Source organism: Physella acuta, unplaced genomic scaffold (genome assembly GCF_028476545.2).
Source record: "Physella acuta isolate Inbredline_101_S28 unplaced genomic scaffold, ASM2847654v3 ptg001010l, whole genome shotgun sequence".
Taxonomy (NCBI): Eukaryota; Metazoa; Mollusca; class Gastropoda; family Physidae; genus Physella; species Physella acuta.
Window position 1 is genome coordinate 248,289 of NW_026732527.1, and position 19,212 is coordinate 267,500.

Genomic DNA, 19,212 nt, shown 5'->3' on the forward strand with positions numbered 1-19,212 from the left:
AAGAAATTGTTTTCCAACTATAGATTTTCAAATAGCCTACATGTTTTGTAAGCGTGTTTTGTTAACCTTTTCGATTATTTGTTACATTTAAAGATGTTTCAGTAAGAAGAAATGTTTAGAAATGCAATTTTTATTTATATGTAATAAAGTACAAATTTATTCTTTCATGAGCATTTTCTGTAATACATGTCAATAAGTGTTAATCCATAATCTATTACTTTGCTTAAAATATACACCATACGCAAACACACAAATACCTAACTTGCACAAACTTACAAAAGTGTGTAACTGCTTTCAATTTCCCCTTACCATTTCATACAGAAAATCATTTTCTTTTCGATCAATGCGAATCTGCAGACACTTTTATCTTAATAAAAGCAATAATTTATATTCTATATTTCAATAATTGAGAAAACAGGTTACCACTTCACTTCCAACGATGCTTTCACAGTTATGGTGTTGGGAGTTGACCGTACAACACAGACGGAGAAGAGGTATATGGCAGGTAGGTGACTTAAAGAAATATCTCAGGGCAGAATATCTTTTAAAAAAACACATTATTAATGAAGAATATCTCACGGTGTACGGTGTGGTTGAATAGTAGGGCGTCTGACTGCTAGAACGATGGTATCGAGTTCGGATCTTCGTTTTCACGGATAATTGTTTTCACGCACAAATATTTTCACGGACAAATGTTTTCACGGACAAATGTTTTCACGGACAAATTTTTTCACAGACAAATGACCTCAGTTATAATATCTCAGGCAAAATATCTCACAACAAAATATGCCCAATTCAAATTACTCATAATCTTATCCATTACTCTCTAAACACATACTTACTATGTCCTTCCACGCATTTCTGGCTTTGCTGTTTTTCCATTTCTTTTCAACTCTTTCCTAAAATTGTTATATCTTCTACAATTTGTCTAGGCCAAGCGTTTATTTTTGTTCTGTAATTTTTTACCGAATTCGCTTCACCAATGGACAAGAGCGAGTTGACGAGAATCCTTCCATAATGTTGTTGACATGGATAAAAACGTGCTTTTTTAGATTTAGACCGTAAGAAAAATATAATATAAAAAATGTATAACCGTATTAATTGTAACTACACCGTGCATGAATTTTAAATTAATTAATCGGCCTCTCAAATACCTTTGAAACTTTTCTCGCTCGCGTCCATTGGAGCTGAGTTAGGTACAATGTCAAACTACTTTACAGGCCTACTTAATACACCGTAAACAATTACTTACAAAAGAAAATATGTTCCGGCCCCCCTTTATAGATTTATTGATTTCAGCACCGTACACGAAAACATATAACACATTAGGACTTCATGTACTTTTATAGCTGCAAAAACTCCTCTTGCTTTCTGTAATCGTTGCTTGATGTCTGCACCAAAGACACCCATCCTTATCAAAAAAAAATTTCTAAATGTGTTCACGTTTCAACTTCCTCAAGCCCTCTTCAGCCAAACTTAGATGCAAAATGCGGTATTTGTGTTTATTCTGAATATTTTCGATTTGAGCTTATTTAGTATAGTCCGAACTGTCAAATTAATCTTTTTTAGAAATTTATTATCAGTTTTAGGCTGTTGATTAATTATATTTTGTCATCTTCAAATATGAAGTTATTATACTCGAAATAAATGGCCCGTTGATAAAGAGATACAACGGGCGCTAGGTTCATGGTGTTGTCATTTTCTCTAAACCAAAATCAACACCTAGACTTCAGATTTAACCGGCTATGAAAAATGTCTTTGAAAACGGATTTTTATCCAGAATTGACAATGTAATCGGATTTAATCGGATTGTTCAACATGTAATTACTGCACATTGATACTAAATATAGTCATAGCCATACCCCTAAACTTTGCAGCTAAGATCAAACCTGACAAAAGTAGCATTTAGTGTTTATTTGAGGCGACTCTGAGGAACGGGACCCCCCCCCCCCCCCCTCCCTCCAGCAACCAACACGAAGCAAGTCCCCTTCCACGAAATACAACGTATAAAGAAAAGATTTACTTTTACCAGGGTCCAACCCCTCCCAGAATATTTAGTCCCCCCCCCCTCCCCCGAATATTTCAAATACCCCCACCCCTCCGGGGAGGAAAAAGTCTTAAAGAAACACTGGTCGCATTTGTAGATTATACAGACTAAATGTAGAGCCTACTGCTATGATATAGACCCGTTTCCTATGTTTCGATGATAAATCACACTCACGCAGTGTTTCTTTCAGACTTTTTTCCGGGGATGGGGCACTTAAATTTTTGCAGGGGCGAATACAATTCTCCGGGGCGGGATAGACAGACTCTGGTAAAAAAATATATTTTCTATATAAATTATATTTTGTTGGTGTGTGTGTGGGGGGGGGGGGGGGGGTGGGGGGTATTAGACGTTCTTCCTGGTTGAGGGGGGGGGGGTCTACCAGAAGAGATGCGTGAAATAAACTCTGCATGCAAAACACTTTTAAGATTAGACAAAGCTGGCTTAATTCAATGTTTACTCCAAAATTAATATTATTGTGTGTACTTTCCCGGCTTAAGACTATTTCCTACTATATGGTCCATGTGACGTCGCGTCGAATTACTGTGAATGTTTTAACTTGTGTTGTCTCTATAATAAAAGCATTCACTACTGAGCGAAACTTTTATTATCTATATATATATATATAATTCTCTTCTGGGAGACGCTAGAAAACAAGCTGCAAGCGCGCCTTACAGTCCCCTATCTTTCTCTCTATCACTATCACTACCACCCCCACCCCACCCCCACATGGTCTGGTGAGCTGTAGTCAAACTAAATGTTTACAAATCGTAGAGCCGGGTTTAGTGACGGCTATTAGGGGCAGATAATTTAGTTTGAACGATTTTAAACTTACAGGAGGTAACTAAGAGGAGGCTGCTTTCACGGTGGGAGGGGAGGGGGGTAGGGTCGGGGTTAGGGGAAAGTGAGGTACGGGTACGGGTACGGTACGGTTTGTTTGTTTAATTTGTGTTTTAAATTCTTCCAGTGTTGCGTCTTATTTGTTTCGGGGATGGATTTGGTATAAAACTGAATGGTGTCCTTAATTCTCATAGTGTATAATTTTTCTGCTAGTTGTGCTAGATAATTTTCCAATACGTGCTCCATTTCCTTTCGAGTCTAATGATCATTCAGTGTAAGTTGACTATGGTTACTTTGGTAACTATAGACAGTTTCCAGTCCGTTTCAATTTAGCGTGTGTATCATTTATTGTGAACGTGTAGATGATCCGCTGCCTATGCGTCGTGTACTTTTTTTTAAAATTTGTTTTTCTTAATTTTCAATTTAATGTTTAACATTTTTTTTTAAATTTTCTAATGCAAAACGTCGGCTTGTTGCCATAAATATCTTTGGACTGTCCTGTTGTTATTCTGTACGATCTTTCGTTAAGGTTTTGTGAAGTCCTAATTAGAGTTACTTGGCTTTGTCCCTAATCCATTAAGTATCTTCATACTGGCAGCTTTCTTTCAGCATTGTTTTTCATATTTTTTTTCTTTTATATGTTCGTTTGGTAAGCGGCTATAATCGATGAAAGCAGTTGGCCTAGTCCTATTTGTCACTGTAATTTATGTTTTTTCGTTGTTTGAGTCTAGTCTACAATAAACTTGTCTGAGTGCCAGTGTTTAAGGTGCGCCTTGAGCTGTTTCTTTATGGTGAAAACTGGGTCTGGATCCTCACAGTTTGAAAACTTATAGGTTTGTCGCTTTGGGTGCTTTGTTGCAAAATGTTCCACCATATTTGTCTAGATCATAATTTTGCATATACGGCGTCGAAGTGTTCTTTAACCAAGTGGTTTGCCCGCGGTCTGAAAAATAGAAGAAAACAGAGTGTGTGCAATAGTTGGGTCGGTCAGAAATCTGTATTTCGGTCAAGCGGTGGCTGCTGAGTATAAGTCTCCTTCATTAACTTTAGCTGATTTTCAAAAAATTCACTTTACATTTAAATGCTGTATGTGTAGTCCGGTTTTGTTGGCGATTTTTGTTTGTTTCTCTCCCTTACAATGGATGATACTGTCCCCTTAACATTTTCGACAGATTCATGGTGATCGGAAGAAAGTGTAGTAATTCGCTTATGACAGACACGCAGACAAACAGACAAGCATATTTTCATCTTTATTTATTATTTAATTATTGGTAGGGTTTGTATCTAATCTTGTAACTCAATAGACTAGAAAAGCTGGTTCCGAATAATTACAAATCGCTATTGCCAGAATTCATTTTTGAACCAAAATTGAACTTTATACAAGATTTGTACAAAATGACTTCCGGTTTTATTAAATATTCAAACAAATAATAAATAGTAATAATAGTAAGTTACCTAACAACTTTTATTTTTGATTTGGATTTGCGAAATCAGTGTGCTGCGGTGATAAGGGATGTTATATTATTACATAATTTAATATAAATAAACTACTAGACTATCCCATATTGACCTTTATTGTGTATTTTATCATGGAAAACAATTGTTTTGACGTTTATAGTTTTACTTTTCCTGACCACTCCGATTGATTTTAATGTAGGGTTAAGGGCGTTTAAAAAAATATTTGAATTAATAAAATAATTCTAAAGGGCTTTTCACCAACTTATATGTAATATAAAAATATTAAAATGAGTGTAATCTATGGTTCCCAAATAGCTTTATTCTTTTTAAACGTAACTATAATTTATCAATTGCCAGACATTTTCAAAGATTTTTAAAAAATTAGTGACCACCCATGTGTCAGGGACGTAGAGTGGCGCTCTCATGAGCCCACCCCCCTATTACACTACCGCATAGGTGCCACGTACGGCCCCTGGCTCCTTAAAACTAACAGGTGCCATTGTGCTCATAGGATAACCTGTTAACAATGATGCAGATTTTGTCATTTGCTAAAGTGACACAAATGAACAGGATTTTTTCTTTAACACGTAAAAAAAAATTATTTGACGTGTTTTATTCATCAGTGTGACTGATGCAATATGTTAGCGTAACTAATGGTCTATTATTAGAGGCTCGATCACAATTTCTGATTGGATTGTCTAAAAATAGATGGTAATTGCATCATTCTCAAAGTGACAAAACTGTTTGGATCTTTTTTACAGACAAAAAGAAACATCCCAGCTAATAATTTAACCTTGGTTGATTTGTCTGATTATTGAAATAAAACGTATTACATGGCCCTCGGCGGCCCATGTGAGAATTTGGGGGCCGAAACATAAATTTTTATTTGCAGCCAAATCGCACCCTACCAGGTAGCCGGCGGACACGCCTGATTACATTTAGTGAGCGTTTATAACGCTCCATCCTATCCATTGTCTATCACACTGTTTAGACCGAACTTAGTCGCCATAGCGCTCACGGGAAAGACCAGGGCGCCTAATCGCATCCTGTCGGGGGGCCGCTCATGCAAAATCAAATCCCTCCTCCCCCACCACCTACCCCCTCCCACCCCAGAAACCTTCTAGGGAGTTTCATCAACTCCCTAAAGTTTTATGGCACCCGCATAAACTGCGTCGAACCGCAATCGTCTTTCATTTTTATATACCGTATATAGAGAAAAATCCCACCATCCCACGGCCTTAGGGCAAATATTTTCGGGATTTTTTCGTAGATACCAAAGCTTGTTATTAAAACATTTTTATGAATTTTAAATTAATTTGTTTCCTCTGTCTATCGTGGTTTTTTCGTCATAGATCAGATCGGGCAAGCGCAATTTTTTACGCTTCTAACCAACAATTTCTCTGAAAAGGCTTAAAAACAATGCAATATAACATTAAATTTGAATACATTCAATGACATATTAATGGTTTATGGATTAATTAAACATTTCTGAAATTAGTAAGCTGTCCTACTACTCTATCCGCACTATCATACGCGCATATCATGTTTATTTCGTTTGCAATTGTTTTTTGCCATATTCTATTGTAAATATACAAATTTAAATTACTGACAAAATTGCATTTAAAAAGTTTTAATAACAAGCTTTTATGTAATAATACACTAAGAAGTGATGACATATATGATTTTTTTAAGGCACATGAAAGTAAGTATTAAAACGCAAAAAAGGGTTGAAAACAATTTTAGTTGTCTTGGAAACCCGAAAAATCTCCGCCATTTCGAACTGTTCGGTACTTTTAAAAACGCTAAGGCTTTTTATCTATGCACTTATACTAATCGAATTTAAAAGGCCTATATTTCAGTATAATATTATAACATTTGTCACGAAAACTTTTTGAAAGAAATGTTGGTCGAAATTCTAAAGCTTCATTTTTGTATCGGAAGAACAATTACTGAAAATATAAAGGTCGTTGTTTAATCACTAAAAACAAGTAAAGTAATAGGATTTTAGTGTTAAAAACTGCGAACTGAGAAAAACAGCAAAAAGTACCGGAAAGTACGTCAGGAAAATATCACATCTATGTAATTTATAAAGCCGATAGTAAGCTTTGGGTCTTTCCGAGGTGACGGAAAATACGATTATTAAATACAAGATAAATCCAGCTTTCCAGTGTTGCCAAATACAAAATAACGACGGATACAAAACTTTTCGTAGAGAACTTGTAAGATTGAGGAAAAAAAATTTTTTTTTATTAATATGATCATAAAAATATTATTTTAAACACCAAAAATATTTTTTTCTTATTAAAGTAATTATTTTCGTAATACAAAATTGGACAAAGTATCCAACAAGTGCAAAAAAACTCATCATGACGTAAAATCAGGAATTTGGAAATTTTATAAATATCCGTTTAATTTATCTATAAAGAAAATCGTGGGTATCGAAATAGGTAATAGTAGTGAATTAATACATAATACATAAAAACTTGTTACTAAAACGTTTTACGATATTTGTTTAACAGAATTTTTGATGCCGAATGTTAAGGGTAAAATTTATGAAAAAATTTTGATGGACAGTGAAGCTCCTCAAGATTACATCTTAATTTCTTCGGCTGACAAAAATGAAATCATTCTGGAGAAAATGTATGGAAGAAATATTACATATCACCTTAAAAAAGGAGAAACTTTAATGGTAGGTTGTAGTATGTTTTATTTAACTTAAGTTGTCGAGGTAAACTTAAACTTAAGCGTAGACGTAAATTCTAATGTAAATGGGAATGTGAATGTAAATGTTTATGTAAATGCAAAGTTTGAACGTAAAACAGATTTAAGATTGTCTAAATAGCAGGTTGTAAAATAGACATTTTGTTTTTATGAAAGTATGGATGGTCAAATCATTAGTTAAGGAGAAATTGTTCTTTTGATGTATAAATAATCAATCAAAGTTAGTGAACAGTGGTGCTGGAAATATGGTTGTTCAGAAGACAGATGCATTAATTTTAATAGGGTTTTATTTTATTTAAAATAAACACTACATTAAGTGAAATGTTAATATAATTGTTGGATGATTTTGACGCCTTAAATGCAAAATATACACACAAAAATTGTTTCAACAGTTTGCCGAGTCTGAATTCATGACACTTTTTGCAACCCAACAAAGTTATCTCTTCCTATACGTCGGAGAGCTACGCATGATGGGTCAACTCGTTCCTATGAAAGATTACCAAAACGCTTATGTACTATTGTAAGTCTAAATAGCAATGTACTAAAGTATTTTAACGATGGAAAAGGGTGTTGACCATAAATCTAGAAAAATATATATGATTCTAAGGTGACAAATGTATAAAACAAACGTATATATTGTGATTGCGGTTGAGAGAATGGTAATATGTAATCGAAACCTAAAGTAGCAGTAGATTTTAGTATTAACCCATGTTTTGCTAGCTTCCCACTTATGGGACGCTTGTAAAAAAATCGCTAAGATTTGTTAAATACTAGTTAAAACACAAATTATGTTTTATTGTATTTGAAAATGGTTAGACTATTGTATTATTGAGTGTTGTGTGAAAAATTTTAATTTAGAAAAAAAGTTATAACGCCGGCTTTGTAAGACGTCAAAATGGCAGAAAAAAGAAAACATGCGCACAGGAAAATGCATATCTTCTAAAATATTAACATTTTAAGTGCAAAATACATTTGAAACTTGTAGCAGTACCATATTTGTATCTGAAAAAAATTTAAGAGTAAGAATTTTTTTTTAACCACTTCGTTATATCAAGCCTACAACAAGCGTCCCATAAGTGGGACGCTAGTAACGAATAGCCCCATGTATATTGTTGAACAAATATAACATCTATTGGACACTTGCGAGAAACACAGATGCAAATGTTTATGTTAAATGGTAATTTATGGTGAAACAATTGTTGACTTTGTTAACTGTTGACGTTGGGGTGTTAAGTAGTATTTATAGATATTTAATTATGACCTTGACCTATATTTCCTTATATATTTTTGGAAAAACACATTTTGTTATTAAGTTTTCAGAATTAATCTAACTGAAGGATTTAATACTATTGAAAATTAAACTAAATTTACCAGCACGTGATATTAAAATTATAACAGACCAGAAATATAACAATGGTCACGATTTAGGTGAAAAGATTCAGTGATGGGGGTTGGTTAACAACATATGGAAATACTGTTCAACTCTAACCATAAATGGGAGCTCAATCTACATATCAGAAATGTGAATTAGCTGTGTAAGCTTACTGTTGTCATGCCCCAATAATATTCCCCTCCAAAGGTTCCCCATACCAGTCCTACTTTGTTAACTTTTAAGCGACTTTTTAAGGATATTGCTGGTGCTAGATTGGAAGATATTCGGATAGTGAGGTGCATAAATGGATGAGAACCATGAACACTCAATATAGGCCCCAGAGACGGATCCGAGCCCTAGAAATGAGATGTATGTCTTAAAATGTATGCCAGTTGGGGGGGGGGGGATGATCGAGAGGGTAACAAAAGAGAAGATGGCTGGATGACATCTGGGACTGGACCGGAACGTCTTTTGCAAATTCACTGAGGGCAGAGTTTCTTCCATGCATCACTTCGATAACCATCTACTGCCCCCCCCCCCCCCCCCCCCCTCAGAGGATCCGATAGATGGCAAGACATTGGGGAAGAGGCAACCGTGGTACCCCAACAACCGTCCGACAGATGTAGAGGTAGATAGGATAGCTGCTCTACACAATGTAATTATCTGAAAATATTAAAACGTTTGATATAATGGGGTTCAATAGCATGATTGTAAATGTACATATCAGAATAACAACTTAGGTTTGGTGTTTTGCAAAGCCATATACCATGAGACATTAAATTGAAAATGACAGACTTTGTGGACAATTGTATCATTTGTGATAATGTGTGCGTAATTTGAAGTGCCAGCCACAGCTTTAGTTATTTCCAAGTGATATTCACTTTAATGGATACTGGATTGAAAAAAACTAGACGTTTGGACATAATTTCTGCATTTTAGACCATGGTATGGCTAACGCAATTTAACAGATTTGGTATTTTTAGCTGTCCTAAACGTGGCGTACGAGGGGGGAGGGGGTTGCGGACCGCACCGGGTAACACCATTTAAGGGGGTGACACCAAGGCAAAAAATAGCAAAATATATACAGAAAAATGATAATTTCACTTAATAAAATGATTAATTAGAATGAATTCAATAGTTTGTTAAGAGCAAAGTGGACAAATCCCGACACGAATGGATAGTAGGGGGGGGGGGGGTTGACACCATGACGTAAACCTGCTGATGATAAATAAAACATGCAACATCAGCTGAAATTAACACCGAATATAGATACAAATCGTTAGTATTATCTGAGCACAATTTAAAGTAATCACCGTGGGGGTGACGGTGAGGGGGGGGGGGGGGGGAGTCACATCAACTCAACGTTGCAATATATATGCCTGAGAAAAACGGGTAGTTGAGAATCGTAACAAGCTATGTTAATCTATGTATGAAAAAATATTTGAATACATATGCACATACGTATATGAAATATATATATATATATATATATATATATATATTTCTTACGGGGACGACACCATTAGGTGCCGCACCGGGTGACACCTGACCTCGCTACGCCACTGGTCCTAAACAATGTTATTATTGGTCTAACAATACAAACTCAGTTTACAGCTTAATTTTCACGCGATTAGCCGTATTTCGTGATTTTAAAAAATGTGCAATATATTTACATGGGGCCGTTCGTTGGTAGCGTTTCGTTTATGGGACGTTTTTAAAAAAAATCGATATTTTAAAAAAAATGATTTTTTTAAAGAATCCATAGTCATTCCTTAATTCAGTGCCCAAAAGCTAAGCCATGTCCAAAAATTATAAAATTGTGAGACCTTGGGATAATATGTGCTAATGACAAAACCATAAAAGAACAATAAATAAACCGGGAGTGATCTCCCCTAAACTATCTCGAATATTCTTATATAAAACAACAGGGGATGAGAACTCGGGATATAGACATGATTTTTAATCCATTTTAAATACTTAAACTTTTTAAAAATAGAATAAAATCTCGTAGAAAAAAGAATTGCACACCAAGTGAACGCAAAATAAAATGTGCATAATAGTGCGGAATATTATTAGTACTTTATAAATTTACATTCGTTTTTTTGAGAAATCGGAAATAGCGTAAATTACTACTTCCGGTCAACGGAAATTACTCAAAATTTGATATAAGGCAGAAAAGAGAATTATATTTTTTACTTATATGTGAAATCTATATACTACTAAAAGTCAAGTTTGTTTACATGTTTGAATATTTATTTTTTTGTTTTTTTGTTTGTTTGTTTGTTTGCCTGATTGACTATCTCGCATGGTTGCACTCATCGTGGAGAGCTGTAAAATAGTATGTAGGTAGAGAAAAAATTTTGTTTTAAGACAGACTGTTAATCACACATTTATTTAAAGACGTTAATTAATTTATTGATTTATTCATAGGTAAATTAACCGTATTTTTTTAAAAATGTTAATACATTGAATAAACTTTGTGGGGATAGTGACGTCCCTTGATGTGTTTACTTTTTGGTACAGTAAAAATGGCGGACTCCATCATAGACTTTGTGGCCCATTCAAAAGTTTAACGCGTTACAAAGCTAATTTTCTGCCGGCTATAACTTAAACAATACGTCCGTTTGCTGTATTTATTACGTTCCAACACTTATGTCAATTTTAAACTGTCTTTTTTCATTTAGTTTTACAATAAATTTCTCTAGATCTAAAGATCAATTGTCGAAGGAAAGTTATTTATAGATCTAGATCTAGATCTAGAATCTAGGTCAAATCAAATCTAATTTTCTGTCGGTCATAACTTTAACAATACGTCCGTTTGCTGTATTTATTACGTTCCAAAACTTATATCAATTTTCAACTGTCTTTTTTCATTTAGTTTTACAATAAATTTCTCTAGATCTACAATCTGTCCAAAAAAGTTATTTATTTATAGATCTAGATCTAGAATCTAAATCTAGGTCAAATCAAAAATTTATTAGTTATAGATTCTAGATCTTAATACAAACCAAAAAATAAACGAGACTTAAGCAAACCAGTCGTAGATCTAGAATATAGATAATTCTATCTAGATTTAGATAATAATGAGTTTCTATATACTAAAATATTTTAGACCTTTATTATTTTGTATAAACCTTTGTTTCGACTATGCAAATTTTGAAGTGCTGGCTCCAGGGCGTATTTGCGCAGCTTAAGATTCATACGCTGCTTCTATACCGGAATTTTGCGAAATTATAAACGTAAATTCTAAATATAGCTCAGTCGTAGATCTAAAATATAGATAATTCTATCTAGATTTAGATAATAGTGATTTTCTATATACTAAACTATTTTAGACCTTTATTATTTTATATAAATCTTTGTTTGGAATATGGTAATTTTGAAATGCTCGCTCCGGGCCTATCAGCGTAGCTAATGATTAGATCTAGACTAGATCTAGATTCGAGATCTAGATCTAGCAAGAAAAACTAAACTTAAGACCTAAGCAAGCGAGTCGTAGAATCTAGATCTAGATAATTCTATCTAGATCTAGCTAATTTCAGAACTTCTTTATTTTATATAAATCTTTGTTTGGCTAATTTAAGATAAAATTTAATTTGAAAGTTACTACTACTACTACTAGACTTGCGTGTAAATCATGTTGCATAAGGAGACTCATAGTATAGTATAAAAATTCACGGTTGAAGTCACGAGTAAATAGCTAAGTTGGTAGCGTAGCCGGCTCTCATGCGGTCGGCATAGGTTCTAGACCAATATGTTAATGATTTTTTTTTTCAATTTTTTTTTAGATGTGAATGATAAAGTTGCCTATCTGAACTTGGCAGGATACAGGGCAGGTGAAGTAGAGTTCATCTGTTTCTTTGTCCTAAGCATATGAAAGGATAGTGTGGTCAGAGACATGCTCGGCTGGAATCGTTTTTTAAACGATAAAAACATGTCTGAGACTTGGCGGGACACTGGGCAGGTGAAGTAGAGTTGAGTAGGTCACCTGTGACGTCAGTATATGAAGGGATAGTCCGAAATCGGTGTTTTCGGTGTTTTTAAAAGATAAAAAACATTTTTGAATGTGGGGTCTGTTTTTTGTGACGATAAGTGACACTGCAGTAGCGTAGCGAGGAGGGGGGCGGGAGGGGGAGGGGAGGCGGGGGGAGGTGGAGGGGGGAAGGGGGGCGGGGGGGGGGGGCATATGTTGGGACGCTAAAATGGTTTGGAAAAATAAATTGAAAGGTTGAGGGGGGTGCAAATCGAAAGTTTGAGTGGGGGGGGGGGTGCACATCAAAAGTTTGAGGGGGGGGGGGTTGCAAATCGAAATCTTGCGGGGGGGGGGGGTTCAAATCGAAAAGTTTGTCCCCGGGCGCCGGGAAGGGTCGCTATGCCTCTGAGTGACAGACGTGATGTTTTTTGATGGATGACCCCCGAAACCCACAGTTATCCAAGGGATGACGGGTAGTCTAGTTTCACTTATATATCTGAAATAGTACTCACGTTATAGGCTTTTGAAAAATTGATAGTAGAATAAGTGCCACTTCCGGTTATCGGAAATCGTTGAAAAGTTGAAACGGATCTACAAATTTAATATAATTTTTATATTTGAAATTTCATCAACCTAGCTATAACGGTACTCAATTTAACGTGTTTACAGACACACATACATACACACACACACACATACGGACAAGATTGCAAAATTAAGTTTTTCTGACTCAGGGAGGTGTAAAACGTCGAGATTTGCAAAAATCTCGATTTTTTTGCACGATTACAATACTTTCCCTATATTTCATATACACGTGAAAGTAAAAATGGATTTAGAATATTGTTTATATCCCGAGTTGCCATCCCCCGCAGTGTTATATAAGAATACTAGTCGTCCCGGCCAGGCCCTGCACTGGCATATCTGAAAAACGTATCTGTAAAGGACCATAACTTGTGTGTTTAGTAATCAGCATTTACCCGGCATTGCCCACCCTAACCATAACAACACAAAACACACAAAAAATGCAAACATAACATTAACAAAAAACAAACAAAAACGCAAATGAAAACACAAAAACAAACGCAAGACAAACCCAACCACAAACACAAAGAAAACACTAACGCAAACAAAAAAGAAAACGAAAACAAATCCAAACGCAAAGACAAACCCAACCACAACCAAACAAAACCAAAACACACCAAAACAAAACAACGCAAACATAACACAAACACAAGTACAAACAAAAACGAAAGCACAAAAATAAACACAAACAAAAATACAAACACAACTGCAAACTCAAAGAAAACACTAACGCAAAGAAAAAAGCAAACGAAAACACAAACGCAAAGAAAAAAAGCAAACGAAAACAAACCCAAACTAAAATCCAAACGCAAACACAACCACAAACGCAAACCCAAACTCAAACACAACGGAAACACAAACGCAAAGATAAACTCAAAGTGTCCATAGTCTAGCACGGGGCGCCAAATCTCACCATGACGACGAGCGGCGTAACCGCCTGATTCAACTAAGTAAACGACTATAGTACCCAACTGATTCATAGTCTTTTGAACTCATTTACGCTAACGTAGGTACCACGGGAACGCCCGGGGCGCCAAATAGCACCCTGTCAGGCTGCCGGAGGACGCCCGGATTTGATTAACTTAAAGATTATAGTAACCTTTCTTATCCACGGTCGATCGCACTGTTTAAAACGAAATTTTTCAGCATAGCGCTCACATGATAGCCCAGGGCGCCAAATCAAACCGTGCAGGGGCGCCGGCGGACGTGCCTCTTAAGCTTATCCGTAAACGGAAAGAAATAAACATATAGGTTTTGTAGGAACTGGCTTATTAAATGTTATTGATTTTAAAAAAAATAATTAGTAAACAGTATGTTTAGTGTATAGAATAAACAAAAGGCAGTATTAAAAATACCTACAACATTGCACTTAATCAATCCCCGCTAATTATGTAATAATTTTTTTCCTAACACCAAAACAAAGTAATAAAAAGTATATTCTTTTCCACTAATGCAATGTTTTATAAAGGGAAGTAATTGTGTTTTCCTAATTTATCAAAGGGAAGTAAGTGCTAAAGGACTAAATATAAATAATTTTCAGACATAATTAGAATTTTAGTAAAAGATGATATTTTTCAAAATTGTTTTTAATGAACATGCCGACAATTATTACTATCAGCTTGAAAAATGAAAATTATTTCCCAACACTTTCAGTATTAATTTTTTAAACCATGCATTTAGACCATGAGCGCTTTAATAATCTAACACTTGACTCCGTGAAAGTATCAATTTTTTTCGTTTTTTGTGATATTCCATTGTAATCCTCGATTACAAACATTTTACATACAAACATACAGAAAAAAAGAAAGAAAAAAAAATACAAACATAAAGAATTGAGCTTTATATATTAGATTCGAGAAAGTTTGTATATGTGAGTTTGCAATTGTAGCCTCGTTTTTTGTACTTAAATTTTTAACACAAATCTAACTGTATGTGTTCTCCCCAGGTTCCCAAGGCTACAAATGCTTCTAAGGAATTACATTTTCCACGTGGGTACTAAAGTAGCGTTACGCAATGAGACCTTTGATGGCGGGATTTTTTTAAGAATTCCCAAGTGAGTTTTCTTTTCAGTACATTAAGCAGTCATTAGTGTTGGGTCATTAATCACCCGCCTTAATCTTCATATAGTCTGTAAATAACTTTAAGCTATTAACAACAGCCACAACTGCAGCTTAGCCCAAACCCAAGCCCTAGTCATAGCCTTAGAAAACTCCAAAAGTAAACAAATGCCACTTTCCAGTTTGTTGTAAGACGGACTTAGCCATAATTAAACGCAGGCTGAAGCTAACGTCCATATGTCGCATAAAATGTTCACTACTTGATATTGTTGGAAGAAATCCCGTCCAATGTTACAATTAAAACAGATTTGGAAGTTCTTACATAAATTAAAAGCCCACGACACAAAAAAATAGATCTACAGCTCGAGCAACATGTCATTAGAATTCGTTTGACAGTTATCCGGAGTCCGTTGTCGGCACACGGGTGTAAAACAAAACCACTGAACCATGTTCTCGTTTCTAAGATATTTATTAATAACCCCCTCAGTTATTAACTGTAGTAGTCTTTAAATTATGTTTTAGTAATTTATCTCGTTTAAAATTGGATCAATTTGCTATGCCAACAGAAACAAATGTAACTGCATTTGATTTAAATTGAGTGCAGTATTGCACCACACATCAACCCACACCGAAAAATACACAGTGAACTAACAAAAAAGCTCGTTAAATATATTCATCTGGTTTGACACAAATAGTAAGAAATGAAAGTTTGAGTTTTGTAATAGCTTCTGTAAACAAGTCTGTCTAATTATCTGTCAATTTAACATTCTTTATTTTATTATTATTTTGTTTGTTTCGCTTGATCTGCACTATTTGTACAACTGTAAAATACATATAGGCCTATATGTAGAGAATAATATAAACTTTTTTCCAAAATGTTATCCACACACTTATATAATGACGATCATTAATTATTTTATATTTTCTTTTGTAGAAACACCCCTTTAATTGTAGAAGTTCGAAACGATACTTTATTTACACAAAATTAAAACATTTCGAAGAGAATTACAGTGAGGTTACTTGAAATGAATAGGAATTTTTCAAAATGAAACGAAACTTTTACCGATAAACTAGGTTTGAGCTGTTGAGGAAAGTAGGCTAAACTAAAATGAATTTGTTAAAAGGGAAAACAAGTATAAACACATAAGAAACAAGTGAGTTTCTTTTTTCAACTATTTTACTCCTTAAATAATTGATATAAATGTTTGTTCGTTTAGCTTCAATGATTATCGAATTCGAGAATAACAGAATTTATCTTGAGCTACCGATAAACTAGAATTAAGCTATTTTCATTATGTCCGTGAATAAGTAGAGATTCTGATTAGATTCTGGATCTAGAATCTAGGCCAATCTAAAGTAATCACACAATTTAACAATTGAGATTCTTTTCTTTACTTAACTATTTCAAGACCAAAATGTTTTTTATATATATCTTTTTTTTTCAATGGAATTAGCTAAATTAGGGCATACTTAAATTTAGAATAATATTCTCATAATTTAACATTATGGTGAAGATTGGTCTCTCAATTTTCACACAAAAGTATAAGCCTAGCTGGCTGGGCTAACTGTGCAATAGTGACAATGTAGATGGTATGGGTTTGAAGCAAACCAACTCAGTGATACATATTTTGTTTTAATTTTCCTTCAAATGAAACTCCCACTGGGAAATCACAACACACGCGATAGATTCTAATTCAGCTATATAAGTTTGACGTCAGCTTCAATAATTTCATCAATTATCATTAACATGAGGTTCGAGCTTATAGAAATACCAGCCATCGGTACCTGTTACACAGGCATTTCTGGTTAGCTCTCTTCTCTTTACATATAGGCTACCCGGTTTTTCTTTTAGATTTATCTCCGGGGAGCGGCATTTAAAACTGTCCGGGAAGCGTGTGGGGTGTGTGCGTGTGTATGGGGGGGGGGGGGGATTGGGGGTAGCGGACACTGTTTTTTTTTTGTTTTTTAATAAAAGGGGAAGAAAAGGTAGATATGCCTCAAGAAAATGTATATATGTACGGAAAGTGAGTAATAAAATGAATTGTAATTAAGCTTTTTAAAAAAGTCATTATCGGATAATTAGAAAAGAAACATTTTATTGATCAGGAGCATTAAAATGAAACATTGTTAAGATTATGAAAAAAAAACCAAATGAAGGGATTTTGTTTTATGTACGATCTTTGTTTTATACTTGTTTAAAATAACATAGACTACTAATACCTATTGGATAAATTAAAACCAAATTATATACATTATTAGTCAACACCATATTAAATGCACTCGCTGATTAAGAGACTTAAAATTAACAGACTTAAAGATTTCGTTAAAACCCCGGCTGTTCAATGGTAGTTTTATTGTTTTCTGTCTTTTAAAAACACCTATTTCGGCTGAGCATAAGTCTAACCACACTATCTCTTCATAGGCTGAAAAGACAGAAACAGTTTAACTCTACTTCACCTGCCCCGTGTCCCGCCAAGTCCTGATAGGCAACTTTATTATTCACAAATTAAAAAAAAACAAATTGAAAAAAATAATTTAAGATTGACTTTGTGTGTCTCGAACCAGTACCACCCGCATGGTATCAATTACACTATCATCTCAGCTATTTAGACACTATAAATCTAATCGGGAATAAAAGAGGTACTTAAGAAACTTAACTTACGCGAATATGCCCTATTCTTTCAAATTAAATGTCATCCCAGATTAGGCCTTTCCATTGCTAAACAAACAAAGATTTCAATAATATAATTAAACAAACAAAGATTTCAATAATATAATTAAGACCTGAAATACTTTAGTATTGTATTGTAGACAATACTAAATACGTAGATTTAAATCAAAGTTGAATAAAATAGTTCCTTTCTTTATATTTTAAAATCGGAAGATGACGCAATTAGTTTTGTGTTTGTTCCTTAGTGTAAACATTTGTGACTTCATTGTTAATCGCGTTCTCTTTACAACTATAAACACTTTGCATAATTGAAATTGTTTTTTACATTCGAATATATCTTTATTTTCTATTTTTCGTCTTTAAAAAAAATTTTGTTTATACATTTAAAACATTTAGCATATTAATTTCAACAAAAGTCCGTATCAAGTTCTCCATATATCGCTGAAGATACTGATCTGATAGCCTGTGAAAATATTTTGCGGACAGAGAGAGAGAGAAACGTGCGCACATGGGCTTTTATATATTAGGATTATAGAAAGAAGTAGATGTTTTTAAACGACAAAAACGCAAGCTGAGATGTGACTTCTTTTTAGATGAGGATGATGAATTTGCCTTTTGGCGGTAGATTGAGCAGATGAGACCTGAACACCCGAAGTTATCTATTGATAACGGGCAGTCGTCTTCTAAAAAGTATAGTTTTTAGTGTAATAGTTTGTTAGCCAACTTGCTTATTTAAGGAGCAGACATATAGCGTAGATTTAGAGATATTGTATTTGAAATAATCGCACTTTTGCAATTCCAACATTGTCACTATTACAGTTCCAAAATTGTTAGGAATAAAAATAAAAACAGAAGTCCACATTATATTATGTAATAGGCAGTTGGTTGGTGTTCGTAAATATATCATTTTATAATCGCACTTTTGCAATTCCAACATTGTGACTATTACAGTTCCAAAATTGTTAGGAATAAAAATAAAAACAGAAGTCCACATTATATTATGTAATAGGCAGTTGGTTGGTGTTCGTAAATATATCATTTTATAAATAATGCTAATACACGTGTGCTTAATGTAGTTATTTTTTCTAAAACAATAGGATCGATTTAAAAAAAAAATATTGCATCTTTTTTACTCCACCATCACCCCCCTCCCACCCCCACCCCCCGTTTTCAATTAAATCGTTTTCAATTAAATTGTTTCCAAATCCGACAATGTTATCGCCCTCTTGGACTCCTCAGTGTCTCTATTTATATTTCTCTTTTTTTTATAGGCTACGGTAGATAGTTCAAGTTTTGTTATTTTGTGAAAAATCGAATTCGATATTTTTTAATTCTTAACGCTTTACACCTTTCTAAGTCAGAAAAAATTAACTCTCTCTCTCTCTCTCTCTCTCTCTTTCTCTTTCTCTCTCTTCTCTCTCTCTCTCTTTCTCTGTCTCTCTCTCTCTATCTTTCTCTCTCTCTCTATCTTTCTCTCTCTCTCATTCTCTCTCT

General features: G+C 34.3%; 1 pseudogene; it reads left to right on the top strand.

The window, feature by feature from the left end:
- Positions 1-453: 453 nt before the first annotated feature.
- Positions 454-19,212, top strand: part of LOC131954543 (small ribosomal subunit protein eS6-like) — a 23,378-nt pseudogene continuing 4,619 nt past the window's right edge.